General features: G+C 32.4%; 4 non-coding genes across 4 annotated transcripts; all 4 read left to right on the top strand.

Annotated features, from left to right (window-relative positions):
• Positions 1 to 75: 75 nt before the first annotated feature.
• On the top strand, positions 76 to 147 carry TRNAE-UUC (transfer RNA glutamic acid (anticodon UUC)). The gene has a single exon. It is a non-coding gene; the product is annotated as a tRNA-Glu (tRNA).
• A 179-nt stretch (positions 148 to 326) lies between these two features.
• On the top strand, positions 327 to 410 carry TRNAY-AUA (transfer RNA tyrosine (anticodon AUA)). Its single transcript has one exon. It is a non-coding gene; the product is annotated as a tRNA-Tyr (tRNA).
• Positions 411 to 540: 130 nt separating this feature from the next.
• Positions 541 to 614, top strand: TRNAD-GUC (transfer RNA aspartic acid (anticodon GUC)). Its single transcript has one exon. It is a non-coding gene; the product is annotated as a tRNA-Asp (tRNA).
• Positions 615 to 3,606: 2,992 nt separating this feature from the next.
• Positions 3,607 to 3,694, top strand: TRNAS-GCU (transfer RNA serine (anticodon GCU)). Its single transcript has one exon. It is a non-coding gene; the product is annotated as a tRNA-Ser (tRNA).
• The last annotated feature ends 3,806 nt before the right edge of the window (positions 3,695 to 7,500 follow it).

Raw genomic sequence — 7,500 nt, forward strand, 5'->3', positions numbered from 1 at the left:
GAATAGTTAACGAGTTTTTCGGTTTGATTCACATCTCCAAAAGGTCTGAGTTATATTAAGGTAAGGTGGCCAAAGGCCCCTATGGTCCAGTGGTTACGACCTCTCTCTTTCACTGAGAAAACGAGGGTTCAAGTCCCTCTAGGGGTATACCAATACTCAAGACTATAGGAGTGGGATTTTCTATCAAGTGATCCATCTTTGTCAAGTCGTTCTAATAGTCTACTCAGTGGGACTTTGTATTTTATATAAAGTGATATGTATTTGTCAAATCTGCCTGGGAGACGAAAGGAAGTTGATTATGGAACGTCTAAAATGAATTAGGCGTTGGGTCGATGCCCGAGTGGTTAAAGGGGACGGACTATAAATTCGTTGACAATATGTCTACGCTGGTTCAAATCCAGCTCGGCCCAACAATTTGTCAATCTACTATCAGATGGTAGAACCCTCTTGTTCTTAAAAAATACCTGATACGAAAAAATACCTGATACGAGAGAATAAAAAAGAATCCAAAATTTCTGCTAGATCTCTTCTTATTTCCCTGGGATTGTAGTTCAATTGGCAAGAGCACCGCCCTGTCAAGGCGGACGTTGCGGGTTCGAGCCCCGTCAGTCCCGACGGATCCAATAAGTACATCAATTCGCCTCTCGATTTTCTGTGAAAGAAGGGACAGAGAGCATAATTGAATTCCGAAGGGGTTTCCCTTCTTTTTTTCAGGATTCTGTCGAAGAAAGAACAAACCCTAAACTAAAAAATAACTAAAATAGTGAAGTTGATAGAATATTCCATCTTTTCTCCCGCGACTCATCTTTCTCATACTTATTTGTCTTCCAAAGAAATTTAGATCATTAAAATTTAGAACCTAATTCCTCTCTTTTTCCACTTCGCTTGTATTGTTTGTTGGGTTTTTGTAGTTGGGGAGGGTGGTTAGAGTTCGTTTGATGGTTCTATAAGGAAGACCTAAGGAAGGTAGGTTATAGAAAATAAAGAAAAGAAGGATAAATAAAGTAAAGTGGTTTTTGATTGGTCCGGGAATCCCATTTTGTATTCAGTATGGATAAAAGATGTTCGTATGTTATACTATTCAATTCTCGACGACGAATTAGTTTAATAGCTCAGATATTGTTATTCATGATATTGATCCGATTCAAGATCATCGATAGGTAATGCAATCATTGAATTGACAGGTGAAAGATTTATCATCCCTATGGGATTAAATCCCGAGTTATTTTGAAAAAAAAAAACGATGAGATTATGGAAGTAAACATTCTTGCATTTATTGCTACTTCACTGTTCATTTTAATTCCTACTGCTTTTCTACTTATAATTTACGTAAAAACAGCCAATCAAAATGATTAATTACTTTAAATGAAACTTGACTTCTGAATTCTTCTATATAGTTGAAGAAATCAAATGAAAAGTATTCTATTTTTGTTTTGCGCCTTAAATGAAATCAACGGGCTATGATCGGCGGTATTCTATGAGATCCGAGAGTATGGTAAGTAAGAAATTGATTTCTTACTTATCATACTCTCTATTAGTGTTATAGTAGTGTATAAAATTGTTTCTAATAAAGTTGGTATACTATATTAGCTTCTATTTTCAATATATGTAGTTATTAATCCATATATGGAATTTACGTAGGACCCAATTCTATTTCTTTGATACATCTATTTATTCCGATGAATCTGAAATAATTGTTTTGTTTTACTTTTATAGAATACATTGATCCACTATAATCCAATGGAATTTGGAAACGAAGATATTTTGATTTGAAAATGATTTCAATTCAAATCAAAAATGCGTTGCAGAACGATCTATAAAACAATTGATACCGTTTCATTCCTCAACTAAATTAGGAGTGCTTCTAAAGTCCACTTCTTCCCCATACTACGAGTGAAAGGGAAAATGTAAAGACTACCATTAAAGCAGCCCAAGCGAGCTTATTATATCCATGTGAATTATGTCCCTTATCTCTATGATAGAATTATTCCATTATTGCTCACTAATAATAGTAGAATAAATGGTCCAGAGTCAAAAAAGGATTCTGAGCGAACACTATTGATGAACCAATCAAAATATCCATTCCAAAAATTTCTATATGATTTATAATCGGGAAAGACTAAACACAAGTAAAATAAAAAATCAAAACTACAAAGGAATGTTACTAATGGAACATCTAGTAATAAAATAAGAGGGCACATTCCTTTTTTTCTTGCCCTTCAAAGTAAAAATAAATCAATTGCTATCTATTACAAACTTTTTCCTATTTGATCTAATCCGTACCCTTTCCCGATTGTCTCTCTGAAGGAGTTGGGAGATAGTATATTATACTTTTGACGAGAGGTTAAAAAAAAAAGAATCATTTTTTTCATGTTTTTTTCTATAAATTATCCATCTCAATCTAATAGTGATTGAATGCCTGAACACTCAGAGATTCTCGCGAGCCTATATATGTAGATTACACAGTATAGAAATAGAAAGAACTTCCCCCAACCAGTAGTTAAATTATCTCCAATCACGACCCAATAAGTAGACATTACATTAGTAGTAGAAAGGAATCGGGAAGTCTTGCTTCAACCATTAAAATCAAACATTAAAATCAAATCTTTCTTTTCATTTTGGATTCAAAGATTTCCGATTTCCAATCTTTTACAAAATCCCCAGAACGGATGTTTAGAATCAACCAAGTATTAACAGTCCCCTTATTCTGTTATGGCTGGGTAAAATTAGGTTGAGTTATATCAGCACAACAGAATAAGAGATTCCGATTCGTTTGCTGATGAGACGGCACCTGGATTTGAACTGGGGAAAAAGGATTTGCAGTCCCCCCCCTTACCACTCGGCCATGCCGCCAAAACGATACACAATAGGAGAAATTTTTACCTTTTTTGTTGGATTACTCAATTTTAGTTTATTGTACTTGCATCCCCTTTTGAATCCTTTTTCTAACTAAACTTATCAAAATTAGAAAAAAACCCTTTTCCCCTTTTGATTGTCCCTTCGATTGATTGTATAGTATCTCAAAACACACAATGCCAAAAAGCTTCCCCTCACTTTTCTATTGAAAAATCAAATGTATATTTTCACTCAAAAAAACCAAAATTTATGACAAACGGGATATTCGTTGACTGAGAATTCGTCAATGATTCTTGGATTTGAATCTAAAATTTGGTTTGCCAAACGACATAAGAAAATACAAATTGATACATATTTGATTTATCCTTTTCTTGATATATTCTTTTGAATCAAAAATCCTTCTCAATTTCCATTATAACAAAAATGATAAGTATATGTAAACCCCAGAATGGAAATTGTTACACGGGTACTAAATTGGCTATTTAGAGTATGTTGCCTATAAATAAAAAAATGAAGGGAATTTTTTGTAACAAAAAAAGGCCCGGCTGGGTATTGACCGGGCCAGGCCAAAAAGGCACTTCGAATAAAATAAAAGCAAGAAGGTCTTCTTTTTTTATCTTTCTATTTTGATCTTTCGAGCATCTAAATGGAATTGCTAATTCTATAATAACGATAAAGAATGTGAAAGAAATACTTAATTTAATCCTTACTTGATGTGTAATGTAACATAGTAATTATCTTTTTCAATTGGGAGAGATGGCTGAGTGGACGAAAGCGGCGGATTGCTAATCCGTTGTACGAGTTATTCGTACCGAGGGTTCGAATCCCTCTCTTTCCGTTGATGACTTTCTATTTTTTTTCTAGTTAAGTGTGTGGAATAGCTAAAAGAAAATAAAAATACGAAGAAAATTGTAAAATAAAGCAAGAAAAACAATTTATTCTTCACGTCCAGGATTACGTCCTGGATCATTGGATAGGAATCCAAAGATGAAGAGAGAAACAAAGAATATTACTACTGTGTAAACGAAAAGTTTGAGAGTAAGCATTACACAACCTCTAAGATCATTTTTTGAAAAAGAAAAACGAGAGAAAAGAAAAGATAATAGATCCTCCATTTTTATATCACATATCTTATTTTGACACCAAGAAATGAATTCTAAAATTGAAAAGAATGTTCAGAAATTCAAATGAAGTTGTGAAGTTGAAATTTTTCAAAAGAGTCTTTGATTACCAGAAATCACTTTCATACCCCCAATTAGATGTTGTAAGCGACCCTAAGCTAATAAGGTATTTTGCCGGAAAGGAAAAAGGATTAAAATAGGGAAATGGAGCGAGAGGGATTTCTCACGGCTATTCGATCATTTCAATGTTTGAATTGAAGGTTCATACTGTCAGACTTATTTGATCCTATCAAATGTTATCATTTTTCTCGAATAAATCATGAATTCTACATGAATTCTATAAGATACTATTAAAGATCTTATCGAAAACTTACAGCAGCTTGCCAAACAAAGGCTAAAAGAAAAAAGAACAGGGGTATTACTGGCATAACATCTACGGTTGGATTCAAAAAAGCATAGGCTTCGGGCAATTTGGCGAAGAAAAGACTACTCGGATAAAGGGCAGAATTAAGACAGATCAAACTAAAGATATTAAGCATAACAGACATTTTTTTCGTTGAGATAATTGCATTTTGATTGAGTTATTGATATAAGGAAAAATGAAGAAAGTAAGGTAGACAAAAAAATCCTTCTTTTTCCACTCAATCAAAAATCCTCCAATTCTCAAAGGAGACTAGAAGAAATCATACTTTCATACAATATCTTAATTGAATTATATGTAATGATCAATAAATTAAGTTGAATTCTAGATATACACATGTCAAAATCCTAGCAACGAATCTATAATATCAATAATAAATTCTATAAAGAAGAAAGGTTTTCTATAGATAGTTGGACTGGAATTGACGAACACTTAATACCAATACTATTCTTTATTAGTATTAGTGTCCAATAAAAATAGAAATGGGGCGTAGCCAAGCGGTAAGGCAACGGGTTTTGGTCCCGCTATTCGGAGGTTCGAATCCTTCCGTCCCAGAGCATATCCCCTGTACCCGAATACTTCTTTTTTGTTCAACAAGGTTCTGTTTCACGGTCTAATATTGGATAGAATAGTATTCCTCTTTCTTTTTTTTATTTTGAATGATTCTTTTCGGAATCATATCTGAATTTTTCACAAACTGAACTAAATCGAGTTCAAATGACATGCAAAAGTAACTAAACCCTTTTGATAAAGATAAGATGAGATGTAGAAAGATTACTTAACCTCAGGTTCAAATATGAAAATACATATAAAAGAGGAAGTGCTTAGCCTATATGTATGTATTGTTATCAGGTATGTATTGTTATCCTATTTCAGTGACAAAAAGTCTTTCTATTTTTGTGAAAAAGGGTTTTCATACTTACTTAAAAAATGAAAATTTAAATATTTAACAATTATATTTATTTTCATTTTAAATATTTAACAATTATATTTATTTTCATAGTTCGATCTATTTAGATTATTTGCTTTACATCATTGAGAATTCCATTCGAAAAGAAAAAATGATCTTTATTATGATAATCAAATGGAGTCTTTACTGTAAAACTTGGCTCAAATCATGATATTGAAGTAATAAACTTTTTCAAGTATAAAGATTTGTAATGATTCTTTATGGATTGAATCTTTGGGAAGTTTTGGGAAGTTGGAATCAGTAAGTCTATCTTATTGAGTCACTTGAAGAGGCAGAGTCAAATAGAATTTATTTATTTAGAATTTCTTTATTCGTGTGATTTCTGTTAGTTATGTTATTTCCCTATTTAGATTTCTGGATATTTCTGTTAGACATTTTTTGAGATAGAGATTTATATCAAAATGTTCCATTCATACAAAAAAGCTGGGGTCTTGCTAATATTTATTCATAAAAATATTGATTATCTATGTAGCTGTAGCTAAGAAAAAAGAGAAATAACTATGTCTCTGTACCGACTGAACCAATGACTATTCATGATTCCATAATTGAATCAATTCCATACCGGTTCGAAATTAGAGGAATGTTATGCTAAAACTTCGTTTAAAACGATGTGGTAGAAAGCAACGTGCGACTTGAAGGACACGATCCGTTGTGGATTCTTATTCTTACATCCACCATTTTATATAGGAATGAAGGTGCTCTTGGCTCGACGTCGTTTTTCTATTCCACTAGAACCCTTCTTTTTTTATTGGGTTGTAATTGTAATGTAAATAGTTTGCGATGGAGCTCGAGTAGAAAGTATTGATTAATTTCTCAGGGGCAACAATCTAGGGTTAATGCCAATCAATAAATTGGAACAACTTCGTAAGTATATCTTCGATATAGAAATCGAAAGGATCCGATTCGAGCAAATTTTAAACAAATTTGAAAATCCAAAAATTTTTGTTGGAACGGCTAAAACTTTTCGATTCACGGTGTATCGTGCACGAATAAACCATCGGTATGATTCTTTGATATAAAGAAATCACAAAAAGGGGTATGTTGCTACCATTTTGAAAGGGTTAAGAAGCACCGAAGTAATGTCTAAACCCAATGATTTAAAACCAAGATAAAGGATCCCAGAACAAGGAAACGCCACTTCAATTGTCTCACGGATCCAAATACAGAATCCAAATCTATTTTAAACGAGACGAAAAAGGGAGGGTTAAAGACCACTCAAAAAATAAAAAGATTAATATCTTTAAGATATTTTAAAGATATTTTAGAATTCTTGAACTTGAGTTATGAGTACAAATGATTTTTTTTCAGAAAGAAAGCTAAAAAAAAAAAATGACTGTGAGTTAAATTATAGACTAATTTTTTTATGGAGTCCTTTCCTATTTATTATAATTTTTCCATAGACAAAACTTCTAATCATTTTTTCTCGAGCCGTACGAGGAGAAAGCTTCTTATACGGTTCTAGGGGGGGTTTCTTTTTCATCTACATCTATCCCGATGAGCCGTCTATCGAATCGTTGCAATTGATGTTCGATCCCGAAGAGAAGGAAGAGATCTTCGGAAGTGGGTTTTTATGATCCTATCAAGAATCAAACTTATTTAAACGTTCCCGCTATTCTCTGTTTCCTTGAAAAAGGCGCTCAGCCTACAGGAACTGTTCAGGATATTTTAAAAAAGGCAGAGGTTTTTAAGGAACTTTGCTCTAATAAAATGAAATTCAATTAAATTAAGGAAATAAAAACTAAGGATAGGATAGTGATTTCTATATCATTTTGGATATCTTTTTTATACTATGTTTTTTTATTTCCTTATTTTTTTTCTTGCTCTACTTATTTTCTTGCTATCTTCGTATCTATTTATCATTGCTTTTATAGAATCTTTTTCTAAGTAAACCTTATTTGGTGGATCCTTACAAATATAGAAAATTCTGACATTACCTGCAGTTTTCATTCGAACTCTAATACCAAGTAAGAAACAAGGAATCGAAGTTCGTTATTCGACTTATTATATATGGATTCAATACACTATTGATTGCATAAATCCTTTTTCTACTTTATCTTTATTTATTCTCCACCTAAACTAAAAATTTTAGTATATATGCATATTCAGTGCCAATCCAACACAAGTCTTTTTTT

The sequence above is a fragment of the Bidens hawaiensis genome, unplaced genomic scaffold (assembly GCF_021521415.1).
Source record: "Bidens hawaiensis isolate Kalapana, Puna unplaced genomic scaffold, B.hawaiensis_p1.1 tig00007309_1, whole genome shotgun sequence".
NCBI lineage: Eukaryota > Viridiplantae > Streptophyta > Magnoliopsida > Asterales > Asteraceae > Bidens > Bidens hawaiensis.